The sequence below is a fragment of the Hyla sarda genome, chromosome 6, assembly GCF_029499605.1.
Source record: "Hyla sarda isolate aHylSar1 chromosome 6, aHylSar1.hap1, whole genome shotgun sequence".
In the NCBI taxonomy this organism is placed as follows: Eukaryota; Metazoa; Chordata; class Amphibia; order Anura; family Hylidae; genus Hyla; species Hyla sarda.
Genome location: NC_079194.1, coordinates 272,303,100 through 272,321,340, shown reverse-complemented (window position 1 = coordinate 272,321,340; position 18,241 = coordinate 272,303,100). Strand labels below are relative to the sequence as shown.

Genomic DNA, 18,241 nt, shown 5'->3' with positions numbered 1-18,241 from the left:
GATTACATTTTGTTGTTTGAGGCATACTAAGTAGAACTGCATAACCTACTTGTTCATAGTTATCACTAATTTCTGTGTCTGTCACGGTTTCATAGTGTAGTGGTTATCACGTCTGCTTTAAAAAAAATTTGTATTAACGAGGTTGGATTCACTGGAGATTGAACCCAGGACCTTGAGCTCCGAAACGTGTTTTTGCCTTTTCTATATATAATTTGGTATCAATCCTATTGATGATTTGCTATTACTTATGAGTCTTGTCTGCTCCTTTGAAACAAATGAATCAAGTGCACCATTATTTCCTTTATACTTTTTAGACGATTGATGGGTTCCTGCCTAGGATAACAGGTACAGCACTGACACGATGCAGTTCTGCTCCCTGAACTACCCCTAAAGGGGTGACATGCATGAACCCAAGGGGGAAACCAGGTGAGAGTCCACTGCTTATTGCTTTTAAGTGTCTGACTTTCATCCACAGAGTTACACGAGGCGCTGTCATCCTGAAATTTTGTGCCTAAAGGGATGATATGCATGAAGCCAAGGGGGAAACCAGGTGAGAGTCCACTGCTTATTGCTTTTAAGTGTCTGACTTTCAACCACAGAGTTACACGAGGCGCTGTTATCCTGCCTTTTTGTCTTCTCCTTTTATTAGCTTCTGAGTGTAAAGCAGACATGATAACCACAATACTATGAAACCTTGACTGTGGCAGAACTTGACAATATACATTGAAATTCAATCGATGATCCAGCGAAAAGTAAAAAAATAGACTGGTTTCACAAAAGGGAGAACACAACGAAATCAATGTGTAAAGCAGACCTTATGACCATAACGCTATGAAAACTTGGATTTTTTTTTTAATTGTAGACAATAATATCATGACACAAGCCTTTGTATTCCCTATTTAATAACATCTAAGCCTTGACTCTTTAAAAGCTTAGAATGGGTTGGTTTCACTGGGGATTGAACCCAGGACCTTCTGCGTATAAAGCAGATGTGATAGCCACTACACTATGAAACCGCAACAGACATAGAAATTAGCGATAACTATGAGCAAGTAGGTTGTGCAGTTCGACTTAGTATGCCACATACAACAAAATGTAATCATAAACTAAGTTGAACTGCATAACCTACTTGTTGATAGTTATCACCAATTTCTGTCGTGGTTTCATAGTGTAGTGGTTATCACGTCTGCTCTACACGCAGAAGGTCCTGGGTTCAATCCCCAGTGAAACCAACCTCGTTAATACAAAATATTTTTTAAGAGTTTATGATTACATTTTGTTGTTTGAGGCATACTAAGTAGAACTGCATAACCTACTTGTTCATAGTTATCACTAATTTCTGTGTCTGTCCCGGTTTCACAGTGTAGTGGTTATCACCCAGGACCTTCTGCGTGTAAAGCAGACGTGATAGCCACTACACTATGAAACCGCGACAGACATAGAAATTAGTGATAACTATGAACAAGTAGGTTATGCAGTTCTACTTAGTATGCCATATACAACAAAATGTAATCATAAAAAGAATTTTGTACTAAGAGGTTGGTTTTACTGGGGATTGAACCCAGGACCCTCTGCGTGCAAAGCAGCCATGATAACCACTACACTATGAATCCGTGACAGACACAAAATTAGCGATAACTATGAGCAAGTAGGTTATGCTGTATGACTTAGTATGCCATATACAACAAAATGTAATCATAAAAATAATTTTGTATTAACGAGGTTGGTTTCACTGGGGATTGAACCAAGGACCTTCTGCGTGTAAAGCAGACGTGATAACCACTACACTATGAAACCGTGACAGACACAGAAATTAGCGACAACCATGAGCAAGTAGGTTATGCAATTCGACTTAGTATGCCATATACAACAAAATGTAATCATAAACTCTTAAAAAGAATTTTGTATAAACGAGTTTGGTTTCACTGGGGATTGAACCCAGGACCTTGAGCTCCGAAACGTGTTTTTGCTTCTTCTATATATAATTTGGTATCAATCCTATTGATGATTTGCTATTACTTATGAGTCTTGTCTGCTCCTTAGAAACAAATGAATCAAGTGCACCATTATTTCCTTTATACTTTTCAGACAATTGACGGGTTCCTGCCTAGGATAACAGGTACAGCACTGACAGGATGCAGTTCTGCTCCCTGAACTACCCCTAAAGGGGTGATATGCATGAACCCAAGGGGGAAACCAGGTGAGAGTCCGAGTGCCTTTTCTAGATATAATTTTGTGCCTAAAGGGGTGATATGCATGAACCCAAGGGGGAAACCAGGTGAGAGTCCACTGCTTATTTTTGACTTTCATCCACAGAGTTACACGAGGCGCTGTTATCCTGCCTTTTTGTCTTCTCCTTTTATTGACTTCTGAGTGTAAAGTAGACATGATAACCACTATACTATGAAACCTTGACTGTGGCAGAACTTGACAATATACATTGAAATTCAATCGATGATCCAGCAAAAAGTAAAAAATAGACTGGTTTCACAAAAGGGAGAACACAACGAAATCAATGTGTAAAGCAGACCTTATGACCATAACGTTATGAAAACTTGGATTTTTTTTAAATTGTAAACAATAATATCATGACACAATCCTTTGTATTCCCTATTTAATAAGATTTAAGCCTTGACTCTTTAAAAGCTTAGAATGGATTTAATTAGCGATAACTATGAGCAAGTAGGTTATGCAGTTCGACTCAGTATGCCATATACAACAAAATCTTATCATAATCTCTTAAAAATTATTTTGTATAAACCAGTTTGGTTTCACTGGGGAACGAACCCAGGACATTCTGCATGTAAAACAGACGTGATAACCACTACACTATGAAACCGCGACAGACACAGCAATTAGCGATAACTATGAGCAAGTAGGTTATGCAGTTCGACTTAGTATGCCATATACAACAAAATGTAATCATAAACTAAGTTGAACTGCATAACCTACTTGTTGATAGTTATCACCAATTTCTGTATCTGTCGTGGTTTCATAGTGTAGTGGTTATCACGTCTGCTTTACACGCAGAAGGTCCTGGGTTCAATCCCCAGTGAAACCAATCTCGTTAATACAAAATATTTTTTAAGAGTTTATGATTACATTTTGTTGTTTGAGGCATACTAAGTAGAACTGCATAACCTACTTGTTCATAGTTATCACTAATTTCTGTGTCTGTAACGGTTTCATAGTGTAGTGGTTATCACGTCTGCTTTAAAAAAAAATTTGTATTAACGAGGTTGGATTCACTGGAGATTGAACCCAGGACCTTGAGCTCCGAAACGTGTTTTTGCCTTTTCTATATATAATTTGGTATCAATCCTATTGATGATTTGCAATTACTTATGAGTCTTGTCTGCTCCTTTGAAACAAATGAATCAAGTGCACCATTATTTCCTTTATACTTTTTAGACGATTGATGGGTTCCTGCCTAGGATAACAGGTACAGCACTGACACGATGCAGTTCTGCTCCCTGAACTACCCCTAAAGGGGTGACATGCATGAACCCAAGGGGGAAACCAGGTGAGAGTCCACTGCTTATTGCTTTTAAGTGTCTGACTTTCATCCACAGAGTTACACGAGGCGCTGTCATCCTGAAATTTTGTGCCTAAAGGGATGATATGCATGAAGCCAAGGGGGAAACCAGGTGAGAGTCCACTGCTTATTGCTTTTAAGTGTCTGACTTTCAACCACAGAGTTACACGAGGCGCTGTTATCCTGCCTTTTTGTCTTCTCCTTTTATTAGCTTCTGAGTGTAAAGCAGACATGATAACCACAATACTATGAAACCTTGACTGTGGCAGAACTTGACAATATACATTGAAATTAAATCGATGATCCAGCGAAAAGTAAAAAAATAGACTGGTTTCACAAAAGGGAGAACACAACGAAATCAATGTGTAAAGCAGACCTTATGACCATAACGCTATGAAAACTTGGATTTTTTTTTTAATTGTAGACAATAATATCATGACACAAGCCTTTGTATTCCCTATTTAATAACATCTAAGCCTTGACTCTTTAAAAGCTTAGAATGGGTTGGTTTCACTGGGGATTGAACCCAGGACCTTCTGCGTATAAAGCAGATGTGATAGCCACTACACTATGAAACCGCAACAGACATAGAAATTAGCGATAACTATGAACAAGTAGGTTATGCAGTTCTACTTAGTATGCCATATACAACAAATTGTAATCATAAAAAGAATTTTGTACTAACGCGGTTGGTTTCACTGGGGATTGAACCCAGGACCCTCTGCGTGCAAAGCAGACATGATAACCACTACACTATGAAACCGTGACAGACACAAAATTAGCGATAACTATGAGCAAGTAGGTTATGCTGTATGACTCAGTATGCCATATACAACAAAATGTAATCATAAAAATAATTTTGTATTAACGAGGTTGGTTTTACTGGGGATTGAACCCAGGACCTTCTGCGTGTAAAGCAGACGTGATAACCACTTCACTATGAAACCGTGACAGACACAGAAATTAGCGATAACCATGAGCAAGTAGGTTATGCAATTCGACTTAGTATGCCATATACAACAAAATGTAATCATAAACTCTTAAAAAGAATTTTGTATAAACGAGTTTGGTTTCACTGGGGATTGAACCCAGGACCTTCAGCTACGAAACGTGTTTTTGCTTCTTCTATATATAATTTGGTATCAATCCTATTGATGATTTGCTATTACTTATGAGTCTTGTCTGCTCCTTAGAAACAAATGAATCAAGTGCACCATTATTTCCTTTATACTTTTCAGACAATTGACGGGTTCCTGCCTAGGATAACAGGTACAGCTTTGACAGGATGCAGTTCTGCTCCCTGAACTACCCCTAAAGGGGTGATATGCATGAACCCAAGGGGGAAACCAGGTGAGAGTCCGAGTGCCTTTTCTAGATATAATTTTGTGCCTAAAGGGGTGATATGCATGAACCCAAGGGGGAAACCAGGTGAGAGTCCACTGCTTATTTTTGACTTTCATCCACAGAGTTACACGAGGCGCTGTTATCCTGCCTTTTTGTCTTCTCCTTTTATTGACTTCTGAGTGTAAAGTAGACATGATAACCACTATACTATGAAACCTTGACTGTGGCAGAACTTGACAATATACATTGAAATTCAATCGATGATCCAGCAAAAAGTAAAAAATAGACTGGTTTCACAAAAGGGAGAACACAACGAAATCAATGTGTAAAGCAGACCTTATGACCATAACGTTATGAAAACTTGGATTTTTTTTAAATTGTAAACAATAATATCATGACACAATCCTTTGTATTCCCTATTTAATAAGATTTAAGCCTTGACTCTTTAAAAGCTTAGAATGGATTTAATTAGCGATAACTATGAGCAAGTAGGTTATGCAGTTCGACTCAGTTTGCCATATACAACAAAATCTTATCATAATCTCTTAAAAATTATTTTGTATAAACCAGTTTGGTTTCACTGGGGAACGAACCCAGGACATTCTGCATGTAAAACAGACGTGATAACCACTACACTATGAAACCGCGACAGACACAGAAATTAGCGATAACTATGAGCAAGTAGGTTATGCAGTTCGACTTAGTATGCCACATACAACAAAATGTAATCATAAACTAAGTTGAACTGCATAACCTACTTGTTGATAGTTATCACCAATTTCTGTCGTGGTTTCATAGTGTAGTGGTTATCACGTCTGCTTTACACGCAGAAGGTCCTGGGTTCAATCCCCAGTGAAACCAACCTCGTTAATACAAAATATTTTTTAGGAGTTTATGATTACATTTTGTTGTTTGAGGCATACTAAGTAGAACTGCATAACCTACTTGTTCATAGTTATCACTAATTTCTGTGTCTGTCACGGTTTCATAGTGTAGTGGTTATCACGTCTGCTTTAAAAAGAATTTTGTATTAACGAGGTTGGATTCACTGGAGATTGAACCCAGGACCTTGAGCTCCGAAACGTGTTTTTGCCTTTTCTATATATAATTTGGTATCAATCCTATTGATGATTTGCTATTGCTTATGAGTCTTGTCTGCTCCTTTGAAACAAATGAATCAAGTGCACCATTATTTCCTTTATACTTTTTAGACGATTGATGGGTTCCTGCCTAGGATAACAGGTACAGCACTGACACGATGCAGTTCTGCTCCCTGAACTACCCCTAAAGGGGTGACATGCATGAACCCAAGGGGGAAACCAGGTGAGAGTCCACTGCTTATTGCTTTTAAGTGTCTGACTTTCATCCACAGAGTTACACGAGGCGCTGTCATCCTGACATTTTGTGCCTAAAGGGATGATATGCATGAAGCCAAGGGGGAAACCAGGTGAGAGTCCACTGCTTATTGCTTTTAAGTGTCTGACTTTCAACCACAGAGTTACACGAGGCGCTGTTATCCTGCCTTTTTGTCTTCTCCTTTTATTAGCTTCTGAGTGTAAAGCAGACTTGATAACCACAATACTATGAAACCTTGACTGTGGCAGAACTTGACAATATACATTGAAATTCAATCGATGATCCAGCGAAAAGTAAAAAAATAGACTGGTTTCACAAAAGGGAGAACACAACGAAATCAATGTGTAAAGCAGACCTTATGACCATAACGCTATGAAAACTTGGATTTTTTTTTTAAATTGTAGACAATAATATCATGACACAAGCCTTTGTATTCCCTATTTAATAAGATCTAAGCCTTGACTCTTTAAAAGCTTAGAATGGGTTGGTTTCACTGGGGATTGAACCCAGGACCTTCTGCGTGTAAAGCAGACGTGATTGCCACTACACTATGAAACCGCGACAGACATAGAAATTAGCGATAACTATGAACAAGTAGGTTATGCAGTTCTACTTAGTATGCCATATATAACAAACTGTAATCATAAAAAGAAGTTTGTACTAAGAGGTTGGTTTTACTGGGGATTGAACCCAGGACCCTATGCGTGCAAAGCAGCCATGATAACCACTACACTATGAAACCGTGACAGACACAAAATTGGCGATAACTATGAGCAAGTAGGTTATGCTGTATGACTTAGTATGCCATATACAACAAAATGTAATCATAAAAATGATTTTGTATTAACGAGGTTGGTTTCACTGGGGATTGAACCCAGGCCCTTCTGCGTGTAAAGCAGACGTGATAGGCACTACACTATGAAACCGCGACAGACATAGAAATTAGCGATAACTATGAACAATTAGGTTATGCAGTTCTACTTAGTATGCCATATACAACAAAATGTAATCATAAAAAGAATTTTGAACTAATGAGGTTGGTTTCACTGGGGATTGAACCCAGGACCTTGAGCTCCGAAACGTGTTTTTGCTTCTTCTATATATAATTTGGTATCAATCCTATTGATGATTTGCTATTACTTATGAGTCTTGTCTGCTCCTTAGAAACAAATGAATCAAGTGCACCATTATTTCCTTTATACTTTTCAGACAATTGACGGGTTCCTGCCTAGGATAACAGGTACAGCACTGACAGGATGCAGTTCTGCTCCCTGAACTACCCCTAAAGGGGTGATATGCATGAACCCAAGGGGGAAACCAGGTGAGAGTCCGAGTGCCTTTTCTAGATATAATTTTGTGCCTAAAGGGGTGATATGCATGAACCCAAGGGGGAAACCAGGTGAGAGTCCACTGCTTATTTTTGACTTTCATCCACAGAGTTACACGAGGCGCTGTTATCCTGCCTTTTTGTCTTCTCCTTTTATTGACTTCTGAGTGTAAAGTAGACATGATAACCACTATACTATGAAACCTTGACTGTGGTAGAACTTGACAATATACATTGAAATTCAATCGATGATCCAGCAAAAAGTAAAAAATAGACTGGTTTCACAAAAGGGAGAACACAACGAAATCAATGTGTAAAGCAGACCTTATGACCATAACGTTATGAAAACTTGGATTTTTTTTAAATTGTAAACAATAATATCATGACACAATCCTTTGTATTCCCTATTTAATAAGATTTAAGCCTTGACTCTTTAAAAGCTTAGAATGGATTTAATTAGCGATAACTATGAGCAAGTAGGTTATGCAGTTCGACTCAGTTTGCCATATACAACAAAATCTTATCATAATCTCTTAAAAATTATTTTGTATAAACCAGTTTGGTTTCACTGGGGAACGAACCCAGGACATTCTGCATGTAAAACAGACGTGATAACCACTACACTATGAAACCGCGACAGACACAGCAATTAGCGATAACTATGAGCAAGTAGGTTATGCAGTTCGACTTAGTATGCCATATACAACAAAATGTAATCATAAACTAAGTTGAACTGCATAACCTACTTGTTGATAGTTATCACCAATTTCTGTATCTGTTGTGGATTCATAGTGTAGTGGTTATCACGTCTGCTTTACACGCAGAAGGTCCTGGGTTCAATCCCCAGTGAAACCAACCTCGTTAATACAAAATATTTTTTAAGAGTTTATGATTACATTTTGTTGTTTGAGGCATACTAAGTAGAACTGCATAACCTACTTGTTCATAGTTATCACTAATTTCTGTGTCTGTCACGGTTTCATAGTGTAGTGGTTATCACGTCTGCTTTAAAAAAAAATTTGTATTAACGAGGTTGGATTCACTGGAGATTGAACCCAGGACCTTGAGCTCTGAAACGTGTTTTTGCCTTTTCTATATATAATTTGGTATCAATCCTATTGATGATTTGCTATTACTTATGAGTCTTGTCTGCTCCTTTGAAACAAATGAATCAAGTGCACCATTATTTCCTTTATACTTTTTAGACGATTGATGGGTTCCTGCTTAGGATAACAGGTACAGCACTGACACGATGCAGTTCTGCTCCCTGAACTACCCCTAAAGGGGTGACATGCATGAACCCAAGGGGGAAACCAGGTGAGAGTCCACTGCTTATTGCTTTTAAGTGTCTGACTTTCATCCACAGAGTTACACGAGGCGCTGTCATCCTGACATTTTGTGCCTAAAGGGATGATATGCATGAAGCCAAGGGGGAAGCCAAGGGGGAAACCAGGTGAGAGTCCACTGCTTATTGCTTTTAAGTGTCTGACTTTCAACCACAGAGTTACACGAGGCGCTGTTATCCTGCCTTTTTGTCTTCTCCTTTTATTAGCTTCTGAGTGTAAAGCAGACATGATAACCACAATACTATGAAACCTTGACTGTGGCAGAACTTGACAATATACATTGAAATTCAATCGATGATCCAGCGAAAAGTAAAAAAATAGACTGGTTTCACAAAAGGGAGAACACAACGAAATCAATGTGTAAAGCAGACCTTATGACCATAACGCTATGAAAACTTGGATTTTTTTTTTAATTGTAGACAATAATATCATGACACAAGCCTTTGTATTCCCTATTTAATAACATCTAAGCCTTGACTCTTTAAAAGCTTAGAATGGGTTGGTTTCACTGGGGATTGAACCCAGGACCTTCTGCGTATAAAGCAGATGTGATAGCCACTACACTATGAAACCGCAACAGAAATAGAAATTAGCGATAACTATGAACAAGTAGGTTATGCAGTTCTACTTAGTATGCAATATACAACAAATTGTAATCATAAAAAGAATTTTGTACTAACGAGGTTGGTTTCACTGGGGATTGAACCCAGGACCCTCTGCGTGCAAAGCAGACATGATAACCACTACACTATGAAACCGTGACAGACACAAAATTAGCGATAACTATGAGCAAGTAGGTTATGCTGTATGACTCAGTATGCCATATACAACAAAATGTAATCATAAAAATAATTTTGTATTAACGAGGTTGGTTTCACTGGGGATTGAACCCAGGACCTTCTGCGTGTAAAGCAGACGTGATAACCACTTCACTATGAAACCGTGACAGACACAGAAATTAGCGATAACCATGAGCAAGTAGGTTATGCAATTCGACTTAGTATGCCATATACAACAAAATGTAATCATAAACTCTTAAAAAGAATTTTGTATAAACGAGTTTGGTTTCACTGGGGATTGAACCCAGGACCTTGAGCTCCGAAACGTGTTTTTGCTTCTTCTATATATAATTTGGTATCAATCCTATTGATGATTTGCTATTACTTATGAGTCTTGTCTGCTCCTTAGAAACAAATGAATCAAGTGCACCATTATTTCCTTTATACTTTTCAGACAATTGACGGGTTCCTGCCTAGGATAACAGGTACAGCTTTGACAGGATGCAGTTCTGCTCCCTGAACTACCCCTAAAGGGGTGATATGCATGAACCCAAGGGGGAAACCAGGTGAGAGTCCGAGTGCCTTTTCTAGATATAATTTTGTGCCTAAAGGGGTGATATGCATGAACCCAAGGGGGAAACCAGGTGAGAGTCCACTGCTTATTTTTGACTTTCATCCACAGAGTTACACGAGGCGCTGTTATCCTGCCTTTTTGTCTTCTCCTTTTATTGACTTCTGAGTGTAAAGTAGACATGATAACCACTATACTATGAAACCTTGACTGTGGCAGAACTTGACAATATACATTGAAATTCAATCGATGATCCAGCAAAAAGTAAAAAATAGACTGGTTTCACAAAAGGGAGAACACAACGAAATCAATGTGTAAAGCAGACCTTATGACCATAACGTTATGAAAACTTGGATTTTTTTTAAATTGTAAACAATAATATCATGACACAATCCTTTGTATTCCCTATTTAATAAGATTTAAGCCTTGACTCTTTAAAAGCTTAGAATGGATTTAATTAGCGATAACTATGAGCAAGTAGGTTATGCAGTTCGACTCAGTTTGCCATATACAACAAAATCTTATCATAATCTCTTAAAAATTATTTTGTATAAACCAGTTTGGTTTCACTGGGGAACGAACCCAGGACATTCTGCATGTAAAACAGACGTGATAACCACTACACTATGAAACCGCGACAGACACAGAAATTAGCGATAACTATGAGCAAGTAGGTTGTGCAGTTCGACTTAGTATGCCACATACAACAAAATGTAATCATAAACTAAGTTGAACTGCATAACCTACTTGTTGATAGTTATCACCAATTTCTGTCGTGGTTTCATAGTGTAGTGGTTATCACGTCTGCTCTACACGCAGAAGGTCCTGGGTTCAATCCCCAGTGAAACCAACCTCGTTAATACAAAATATTTTTTAAGAGTTTATGATTACATTTTGTTGTTTGAGGCATACTAAGTAGAACTGCATAACCTACTTGTTCATAGTTATCACTAATTTCTGTGTCTGTCCCGGTTTCACAGTGTAGTGGTTATCACCCAGGACCTTCTGCGTGTAAAGCAGACGTGATAGCCACTACACTATGAAACCGCGACAGACATAGAAATTAGCGATAACTATGAACAAGTAGGTTATGCAGTTCTACTTAGTATGCCATATACAACAAAATGTAATCATAAAAAGAATTTTGTACTAAGAGGTTGGTTTTACTGGGGATTGAACCCAGGACCCTCTGCGTGCAAAGCAGCCATGATAACCACTACACTATGAAACCGTGACAGACACAAAATTAGCGATAACTATGAGCAAGTAGGTTATGCTGTATGACTTAGTATGCCATATACAACAAAATGTAATCATAAAAATAATTTTGTATTAACGAGGTTGGTTTCACTGGGGATTGAACCAAGGACCTTCTGCGTGTAAAGCAGACGTGATAGCCACTACACTATGAAACCGCGACAGACATAGAAATTAGCGATAACTATGAACAAGTAGGTTATGCAGTTCTACTTAGTATGCCATATACAACAAAATGTAATCATAAATAGAATTTTGTACTAATGAGGTTGGTTTCACTGGGGATTGAACCCAGGACCTTCTGCGTGTAAAGCAGACGTGATAACCACTACACTATGAAACCGTGACAGACACAGAAATTAGCGATAACCATGAGCAAGTAGGTTATGCAATTCGACTTAGTATGCCATATACAACAAAATGTAATCATAAACTCTTAAAAAGAATTTTGTATAAACGAGTTTGGTTTCACTGGGGATTGAACCCAGGACCTTGAGCTCCGAAACGTGTTTTTGCTTCTTCTATATATAATTTGGTATCAATCCTATTGATGATTTGCTATTACTTATGAGTCTTGTCTGCTCCTTAGAAACAAATGAATCAAGTGCACCATTATTTCCTTTATACTTTTCAGACAATTGACGGGTTCCTGCCTAGGATAACAGGTACAGCACTGACAGGATGCAGTTCTGCTCCCTGAACTACCCCTAAAGGGGTGATATGCATGAACCCAAGGGGGAAACCAGGTGAGAGTCCGAGTGCCTTTTCTAGATATAATTTTGTGCCTAAAGGGGTGATATGCATGAACCCAAGGGGGAAACCAGGTGAGAGTCCACTGCTTATTTTTGACTTTCATCCACAGAGTTACACGAGGCGCTGTTATCCTGCCTTTTTGTCTTCTCCTTTTATTGACTTCTGAGTGTAAAGTAGACATGATAACCACTATACTATGAAACCTTGACTGTGGCAGAACTTGACAATATACATTGAAATTCAATCGATGATCCAGCAAAAAGTAAAAAATAGACTGGTTTCACAAAAGGGAGAACACAACGAAATCAATGTGTAAAGCAGACCTTATGACCATAACGTTATGAAAACTTGGATTTTTTTTAAATTGTAAACAATAATATCATGACACAATCCTTTGTATTCCCTATTTAATAAGATTTAAGCCTTGACTCTTTAAAAGCTTAGAATGGATTTAATTAGCGATAACTATGAGCAAGTAGGTTATGCAGTTCGACTCAGTTTGCCATATACAACAAAATCTTATCATAATCTCTTAAAAATTATTTTGTATAAACCAGTTTGGTTTCACTGGGGAACGAACCCAGGACATTCTGCATGTAAAACAGACGTGATAACCACTACACTATGAAACCGCGACAGACACAGCAATTAGCGATAACTATGAGCAAGTAGGTTATGCAGTTCGACTTAGTATGCCATATACAACAAAATGTAATCATAAACTAAGTTGAACTGCATAACCTACTTGTTGATAGTTATCACCAATTTCTGTATCTGTCGTGGTTTCATAGTGTAGTGGTTATCACGTCTGCTTTACACGCAGAAGGTCCTGGGTTCAATCCCCAGTGAAACCAACCTCGTTAATACAAAATATTTTTTAAGAGTTTATGATTACATTTTGTTGTTTGAGGCATACTAAGTAGAACTGCATAACCTACTTGTTCATAGTTATCACTAATTTCTGTGTCTGTCACGGTTTCACAGTGTAGTGGTTATCACGTCTGCTTTAAAAAGAATTTTGTATTAACGAGGTTGGATTCACTGGAGATTGAACCCAGGACCTTGAGCTCCGAAACGTGTTTTTGCCTTTTCTATATATAATTTGGTATCAATCCTATTGATGATTTGCTATTACTTATGAGTCTTGTCTGCTCCTTTGAAACAAATGAATCAAGTGCACCATTATTTCCTTTATAATTTTTAGACGATTGATGGGTTCCTGCCTAGGATAACAGGTACAGCACTGACACGATGCAGTTCTGCTCCCTGAACTACCCCTAAAGGGGTGACATGCATGAACCCAAGGGGGAAACCAGGTGAGAGTCCACTGCTTATTGCTTTTAAGTGTCTGACTTTCATCCACAGAGTTACACGAGGCGCTGTCATCCTGACATTTTGTGCCTAAAGGGATGATATGCATGAAGCCAAGGGGGAAACCAGGTGAGAGTCCACTGCTTATTGCTTTTAAGTGTCTGACTTTCAACCACAGAGTTACACGAGGCGCTGTTATCCTGCCTTTTTGTCTTCTCCTTTTATTAGCTTCTGAGTGTAAAGCAGACATGATAACCACAATACTATGAAACCTTGACTGTGGCAGAACTTGACAATATACATTGAAATTCAATCGATGATCCAGCGAAAAGTAAAAAAATAGACTGGTTTCACAAAAGGGAGAACACAACGAAATCAATGTGTAAAGCAGACCTTATGACCATAACGCTATGAAAACTTGGATTTTCTTTTTTAATTGTAGACAATAATATCATGACACAAGCCTTTGTATTCCCTATTTAATAAGATCTAAGCCTTGACTCTTTAAAAGCTTAGAATGGGTTGGTTTCACTGGGGATTGAACCCAGGACCTTCTGCGTGTAAAGCAGACGTGATAGCCACTACACTATGAAACCGCGACAGACATAGAAATTAGCGATAACTATGAACAAGTAGGTTATGCAGTTCTACTTAGTATGTCATATACAACAAAATGTAATCATAAAAAGAATTTTGTACTAAGAGGTTGGTTTTACTGGGGATTGAACCCAGGACCCTCTGCGTGCAAAGCAGCCATGATAACCACTACACTATGAAACCTTGACAGACATAAAATTAGCGATAACTATGAGCAAGTAGGTTATGCTGTATGACTTAGTATGCCATATACAACAAAATGTAATCATAAAAATAATTTTGTATTAACGAGGTTGGTTTCACTGGGGATTGAACCCAGGACCTTCTGCGTATAAAGCAGACGTGATAGCTACTACACTATGAAACCACAACAGACATAGAAATTAGCGATAACTATGAACAAGTAGGTTATACAGTTCTACTTAGTATGCCATATACAACAAAATGTAATCATTAAAAGAATTTTGTACTAATGAGGTTGGTTTCACTGGGGATTGAACCCAGGACCTTCTGCGTGTAAAGCAGACGTGATATCCACTTCACTATGAAACCGTGACAGACATAGAAATTAGCGATAACCATGAGCAAGTAGGTTATGCAATTCGACTTAGTATGCCATATACAACAAAATGTAATCATAAACTCTTAAAAAGAATTTTGTATAAACGAGTTTGGTTTCACTGGGGATTGAACCCAGGACCTTGAGCTCCGAAACGTGTTTTTGCTTCTTCTATATATAATTTGGTATCAATCCTATTGATGATTTGCTATTACTTATGAGTCTTGTCTGCTCCTTAGAAACAAATGAATCAAGTGCACCATTATTTCCTTTATACTTTTCAGACAATTGACGGGTTCCTGCCTAGGATAACAGGTACAGCACTGACAGGATGCAGTTCTGCTCCCTGAACTACCCCTAAAGGGGTGATATGCATGAACCCAAGGGGGAAACCAGGTGAGAGTCCGAGTGCCTTTTCTAGATATAATTTTGTGCCTAAAGGGGTGATATGCATGAACCCAAGGGGGAAACCAGGTGAGAGTCCACTGCTTATTTTTGACTTTCATCCACAGAGTTACACGAGGCGCTGTTATCCTGCCTTTTTGTCTTCTCCTTTTATTGACTTCTGAGTGTAAAGTAGACATGATAACCACTATACTATGAAACCTTGACTGTGGCAGAACTTGACAATATACATTGAAATTCAATCGATGATCCAGCAAAAAGTAAAAAATAGACTGGTTTCACAAAAGGGAGAACACAACGAAATCAATGTGTAAAGCAGACCTTATGACCATAACGTTATGAAAACTTGGATTTTTTTTAAATTGTAAACAATAATATCATGACACAATCCTTTGTATTCCCTATTTAATAAGATTTAAGCCTTGACTCTTTAAAAGCTTAGAATGGATTTAATTAGCGATAACTATGAGCAAGTAGGTTATGCAGTTCGACTCAGTTTGCCATATACAACAAAATCTTATCATAATCTCTTAAAAATTATTTTGTATAAACCAGTTTGGTTTCACTGGGGAACGAACCCAGGACATTCTGCATGTAAAACAGACGTGATAACCACTACACTATGAAACCCCGACAGACACAGCAATTAGCGATAACTATGAGCAAGTAGGTTATGCAGTTCGACTTAGTATGCCATATACAACAAAATGTAATCATAAACTAAGTTGAACTGCATAACCTACTTGTTGATAGTTATCACCAATTTCTGTATCTGTTGTGGTTTCATAGTGTAGTGGTTATCATGTCTGCTTTACACGCAGAAGGTCCTGGGTTCAATCCCCAGTGAAACCAACCATGTCAATACAAAATATTTTTTAAGAGTTTATGATTACATTTTGTTGTTTGAGGCATACTAAGTAGAACTGCATAACCTACTTGTTCATAGTTATCACTAATTTCTTTGTCTGTCACGGTTTCATAGTGTAGTGGTTATCACGTCTGCTTTAAAAAGAATTTTGTATTAACGAGGTTGGATTCACTGGAGATTGAACCCAGGACCTTGAGCTCCGAAACGTGTTTTTGCCTTTTCTATGTATAATTTGGTATCAATCCTATTGATGATTTGCTATTACTTATGAGTCTTGTCTGCTCCTTTGAAACAAATGAATCAAGTGCACCATTATTTCCTTTATACTTTTTAGACGATTGATGGGTTCCTGCCTAGGATAACAGGTACAGCACTGACACGATGCAGTTCTGCTCCCTGAACTACCCCTAAAGGGGTGACATGCATGAACCCAAGGGGGAAACCAGGTGAGAGTCCACTGCTTATTGCTTTTAAGTGTCTGACTTTCATCCACAGAGTTACACGAGGCGCTGTCATCCTGACATTTTGTGCCTAAAGGGATGATATGCATGAAGCCAAGGGGGAAACCAGGTGAGAGTCCACTGCTTATTGCTTTTAAGTGTCTGACTTTCAACCACAGAGTTACACGAGGCGCTGTTATCCTGCCTTTTTGTCTTCTCCTTTTATTAGCTTCTGAGTGTAAAGCAGACATGATAACCACTATACTATGAAACCTTGACTGTGGCAGAACTTGACAATATACATTGAAATTCAATCGATGATCCAGCAAAAAGTAAAAAATAGACTGGTTTCACAAAAGGGAGAACACAACGAACTCAATGTGTAAAGCAGACCTTATGACCATAACGTTATGAAAACTTGGATTTTTTTTAAATAGTAAACAATAATATCATGACACAATCCTTTGTATTCCCTATTTAATAAGATTTAAGCCTTGACTCTTTAAAAGCTTAGAATGGATTTAATTAGCGATAACTATGAGCAAGTAGGTTATGCAGTTCGACTCAGTTTGCCATATACAACAAAATCTTATCATAATCTCTTAAAAATTATTTTGTATAAACCAGTTTGGTTTCACTGGGGAACGAACCCAGGACATTCTGCATGTAAAACAGACGTGATAACCACTACACTATGAAACCGCGACAGACACAGCAATTAGCGATAACTATGAGCAAGTAGGTTATGCAGTTCGACTTAGTATGCCATATACAACAAAATGTAATCATAAACTAAGTTGAACTGCATAACCTACTTGTTGATAGTTATCACCAATTTCTGTATCTGTTATGGTTTCATAAAGTAGTGGTTATCACGTCTGCTTTACACGCAGAAGGTCCTGGGTTCAATCCCCAGTGAAACCAACCTCGTTAATACAAAATATTTTTTAAGAGTTTATGATTACATTTTGTTGTTTGAGGCATACTAAGTAGAACTGCATAACCTACTTGTTCATAGTTATCACTAATTTCTGTGTCTGTCACGGTTTCATAGTGTAGTGGTTATCACGTCTGCTTTAAAAAGAATTTTGTATTAACGAGGTTGGATTCACTGGAGATTGAACCCAGGACCTTGAGCTTCGAAACGTGTTTTTGCCTTTTCTATATATAATTTGGTATCAATCCTATTGATGATTTGCTATTACTTATGAGTCTTGTCTGCTCCTTTGAAACAAATGAATCAAGTGCACCATTATTTCCTTTATACTTTTTAGACGATTGATGGGTTCCTGCCTAGGATAACAGGTACAGCACTGACACGATGCAGTTCTGCTCCCTGAACTACCCCTAAAGGGGTGACATGCATGAACCCAAGCGGGAAACCAGGTGAGAGTCCACTGCTTATTGCTTTTAAGTGTCTGACTTTCATCCACAGAGTTACACGAGGCGCTGTCATCCTGACATTTTGTGCCTAAAGGGATGATATGCATGAAGCCAAGGGGGAAACCAGGTGAGAGTCCACTGCTTATTGCTTTTAAGTGTCTGACTTTCAACCACAGAGTAACACGAGGCGCTGTTATCCTGCCTTTTTGTCTTCTCCTTTTATTAGCTTCTGAGTGTAAAGCAGACATGATAACCACAATACTATGAAACCTTGACTGTGGCAGAACTTGACAATATACATTGAAATTCAATCGATGATCCAGCGAAAAGTAAAAAAATAGACTGGTTTCACAAAAGGGAGAACACAGCGAAATCAATGTGTAAAGCAGACCTTATGACCATAACGCTAT

The 18,241-nt window shown here is 38.1% G+C and overlaps 33 non-coding genes across 33 annotated transcripts; 8 read left to right on the top strand and 25 right to left on the bottom strand.

Moving 5' to 3' along the window:
• Positions 1–943: 943 nt before the first annotated feature.
• Positions 944–1,016, bottom strand: TRNAI-UAU (transfer RNA isoleucine (anticodon UAU)). The gene has a single exon. It is a non-coding gene; the product is annotated as a tRNA-Ile (tRNA).
• A 143-nt stretch (positions 1,017–1,159) lies between these two features.
• On the top strand, positions 1,160–1,232 carry TRNAV-UAC (transfer RNA valine (anticodon UAC)). Its single transcript has one exon. It is a non-coding gene; the product is annotated as a tRNA-Val (tRNA).
• A 492-nt stretch (positions 1,233–1,724) lies between these two features.
• Positions 1,725–1,797, bottom strand: TRNAV-UAC (transfer RNA valine (anticodon UAC)). Its single transcript has one exon. It is a non-coding gene; the product is annotated as a tRNA-Val (tRNA).
• A 969-nt stretch (positions 1,798–2,766) lies between these two features.
• TRNAV-UAC (transfer RNA valine (anticodon UAC)) lies at positions 2,767–2,839 on the bottom strand. Its single transcript has one exon. It is a non-coding gene; the product is annotated as a tRNA-Val (tRNA).
• Positions 2,840–2,988: 149 nt separating this feature from the next.
• TRNAV-UAC (transfer RNA valine (anticodon UAC)) lies at positions 2,989–3,061 on the top strand. Its single transcript has one exon. It is a non-coding gene; the product is annotated as a tRNA-Val (tRNA).
• A 979-nt stretch (positions 3,062–4,040) lies between these two features.
• Positions 4,041–4,113, bottom strand: TRNAI-UAU (transfer RNA isoleucine (anticodon UAU)). The gene has a single exon. It is a non-coding gene; the product is annotated as a tRNA-Ile (tRNA).
• Positions 4,114–4,225: 112 nt separating this feature from the next.
• On the bottom strand, positions 4,226–4,298 carry TRNAA-UGC (transfer RNA alanine (anticodon UGC)). The gene has a single exon. It is a non-coding gene; the product is annotated as a tRNA-Ala (tRNA).
• Positions 4,299–4,409: 111 nt separating this feature from the next.
• TRNAV-UAC (transfer RNA valine (anticodon UAC)) lies at positions 4,410–4,482 on the bottom strand. Its single transcript has one exon. It is a non-coding gene; the product is annotated as a tRNA-Val (tRNA).
• Positions 4,483–5,451: 969 nt separating this feature from the next.
• On the bottom strand, positions 5,452–5,524 carry TRNAV-UAC (transfer RNA valine (anticodon UAC)). The gene has a single exon. It is a non-coding gene; the product is annotated as a tRNA-Val (tRNA).
• A 143-nt stretch (positions 5,525–5,667) lies between these two features.
• TRNAV-UAC (transfer RNA valine (anticodon UAC)) lies at positions 5,668–5,740 on the top strand. Its single transcript has one exon. It is a non-coding gene; the product is annotated as a tRNA-Val (tRNA).
• Positions 5,741–6,720: 980 nt separating this feature from the next.
• TRNAV-UAC (transfer RNA valine (anticodon UAC)) lies at positions 6,721–6,793 on the bottom strand. Its single transcript has one exon. It is a non-coding gene; the product is annotated as a tRNA-Val (tRNA).
• Positions 6,794–6,904: 111 nt separating this feature from the next.
• Positions 6,905–6,977, bottom strand: TRNAA-UGC (transfer RNA alanine (anticodon UGC)). Its single transcript has one exon. It is a non-coding gene; the product is annotated as a tRNA-Ala (tRNA).
• A 111-nt stretch (positions 6,978–7,088) lies between these two features.
• On the bottom strand, positions 7,089–7,161 carry TRNAV-UAC (transfer RNA valine (anticodon UAC)). Its single transcript has one exon. It is a non-coding gene; the product is annotated as a tRNA-Val (tRNA).
• Positions 7,162–8,122: 961 nt separating this feature from the next.
• TRNAV-UAC (transfer RNA valine (anticodon UAC)) lies at positions 8,123–8,195 on the bottom strand. Its single transcript has one exon. It is a non-coding gene; the product is annotated as a tRNA-Val (tRNA).
• A 149-nt stretch (positions 8,196–8,344) lies between these two features.
• On the top strand, positions 8,345–8,417 carry TRNAV-UAC (transfer RNA valine (anticodon UAC)). Its single transcript has one exon. It is a non-coding gene; the product is annotated as a tRNA-Val (tRNA).
• A 991-nt stretch (positions 8,418–9,408) lies between these two features.
• Positions 9,409–9,481, bottom strand: TRNAI-UAU (transfer RNA isoleucine (anticodon UAU)). The gene has a single exon. It is a non-coding gene; the product is annotated as a tRNA-Ile (tRNA).
• A 112-nt stretch (positions 9,482–9,593) lies between these two features.
• On the bottom strand, positions 9,594–9,666 carry TRNAA-UGC (transfer RNA alanine (anticodon UGC)). Its single transcript has one exon. It is a non-coding gene; the product is annotated as a tRNA-Ala (tRNA).
• Positions 9,667–9,777: 111 nt separating this feature from the next.
• On the bottom strand, positions 9,778–9,850 carry TRNAV-UAC (transfer RNA valine (anticodon UAC)). Its single transcript has one exon. It is a non-coding gene; the product is annotated as a tRNA-Val (tRNA).
• A 969-nt stretch (positions 9,851–10,819) lies between these two features.
• TRNAV-UAC (transfer RNA valine (anticodon UAC)) lies at positions 10,820–10,892 on the bottom strand. Its single transcript has one exon. It is a non-coding gene; the product is annotated as a tRNA-Val (tRNA).
• A 143-nt stretch (positions 10,893–11,035) lies between these two features.
• Positions 11,036–11,108, top strand: TRNAV-UAC (transfer RNA valine (anticodon UAC)). The gene has a single exon. It is a non-coding gene; the product is annotated as a tRNA-Val (tRNA).
• Positions 11,109–11,416: 308 nt separating this feature from the next.
• Positions 11,417–11,489, bottom strand: TRNAA-UGC (transfer RNA alanine (anticodon UGC)). Its single transcript has one exon. It is a non-coding gene; the product is annotated as a tRNA-Ala (tRNA).
• A 111-nt stretch (positions 11,490–11,600) lies between these two features.
• TRNAV-UAC (transfer RNA valine (anticodon UAC)) lies at positions 11,601–11,673 on the bottom strand. Its single transcript has one exon. It is a non-coding gene; the product is annotated as a tRNA-Val (tRNA).
• A 112-nt stretch (positions 11,674–11,785) lies between these two features.
• Positions 11,786–11,858, bottom strand: TRNAV-UAC (transfer RNA valine (anticodon UAC)). Its single transcript has one exon. It is a non-coding gene; the product is annotated as a tRNA-Val (tRNA).
• Positions 11,859–12,827: 969 nt separating this feature from the next.
• TRNAV-UAC (transfer RNA valine (anticodon UAC)) lies at positions 12,828–12,900 on the bottom strand. Its single transcript has one exon. It is a non-coding gene; the product is annotated as a tRNA-Val (tRNA).
• A 149-nt stretch (positions 12,901–13,049) lies between these two features.
• TRNAV-UAC (transfer RNA valine (anticodon UAC)) lies at positions 13,050–13,122 on the top strand. The gene has a single exon. It is a non-coding gene; the product is annotated as a tRNA-Val (tRNA).
• A 980-nt stretch (positions 13,123–14,102) lies between these two features.
• On the bottom strand, positions 14,103–14,175 carry TRNAV-UAC (transfer RNA valine (anticodon UAC)). Its single transcript has one exon. It is a non-coding gene; the product is annotated as a tRNA-Val (tRNA).
• A 111-nt stretch (positions 14,176–14,286) lies between these two features.
• Positions 14,287–14,359, bottom strand: TRNAA-UGC (transfer RNA alanine (anticodon UGC)). Its single transcript has one exon. It is a non-coding gene; the product is annotated as a tRNA-Ala (tRNA).
• A 111-nt stretch (positions 14,360–14,470) lies between these two features.
• On the bottom strand, positions 14,471–14,543 carry TRNAI-UAU (transfer RNA isoleucine (anticodon UAU)). The gene has a single exon. It is a non-coding gene; the product is annotated as a tRNA-Ile (tRNA).
• A 112-nt stretch (positions 14,544–14,655) lies between these two features.
• TRNAV-UAC (transfer RNA valine (anticodon UAC)) lies at positions 14,656–14,728 on the bottom strand. Its single transcript has one exon. It is a non-coding gene; the product is annotated as a tRNA-Val (tRNA).
• Positions 14,729–15,697: 969 nt separating this feature from the next.
• On the bottom strand, positions 15,698–15,770 carry TRNAV-UAC (transfer RNA valine (anticodon UAC)). Its single transcript has one exon. It is a non-coding gene; the product is annotated as a tRNA-Val (tRNA).
• Positions 15,771–15,919: 149 nt separating this feature from the next.
• On the top strand, positions 15,920–15,992 carry TRNAV-UAC (transfer RNA valine (anticodon UAC)). The gene has a single exon. It is a non-coding gene; the product is annotated as a tRNA-Val (tRNA).
• Positions 15,993–17,077: 1,085 nt separating this feature from the next.
• TRNAV-UAC (transfer RNA valine (anticodon UAC)) lies at positions 17,078–17,150 on the bottom strand. Its single transcript has one exon. It is a non-coding gene; the product is annotated as a tRNA-Val (tRNA).
• Positions 17,151–17,299: 149 nt separating this feature from the next.
• Positions 17,300–17,372, top strand: TRNAV-UAC (transfer RNA valine (anticodon UAC)). The gene has a single exon. It is a non-coding gene; the product is annotated as a tRNA-Val (tRNA).
• Positions 17,373–18,241: the final 869 nt, after the last annotated feature.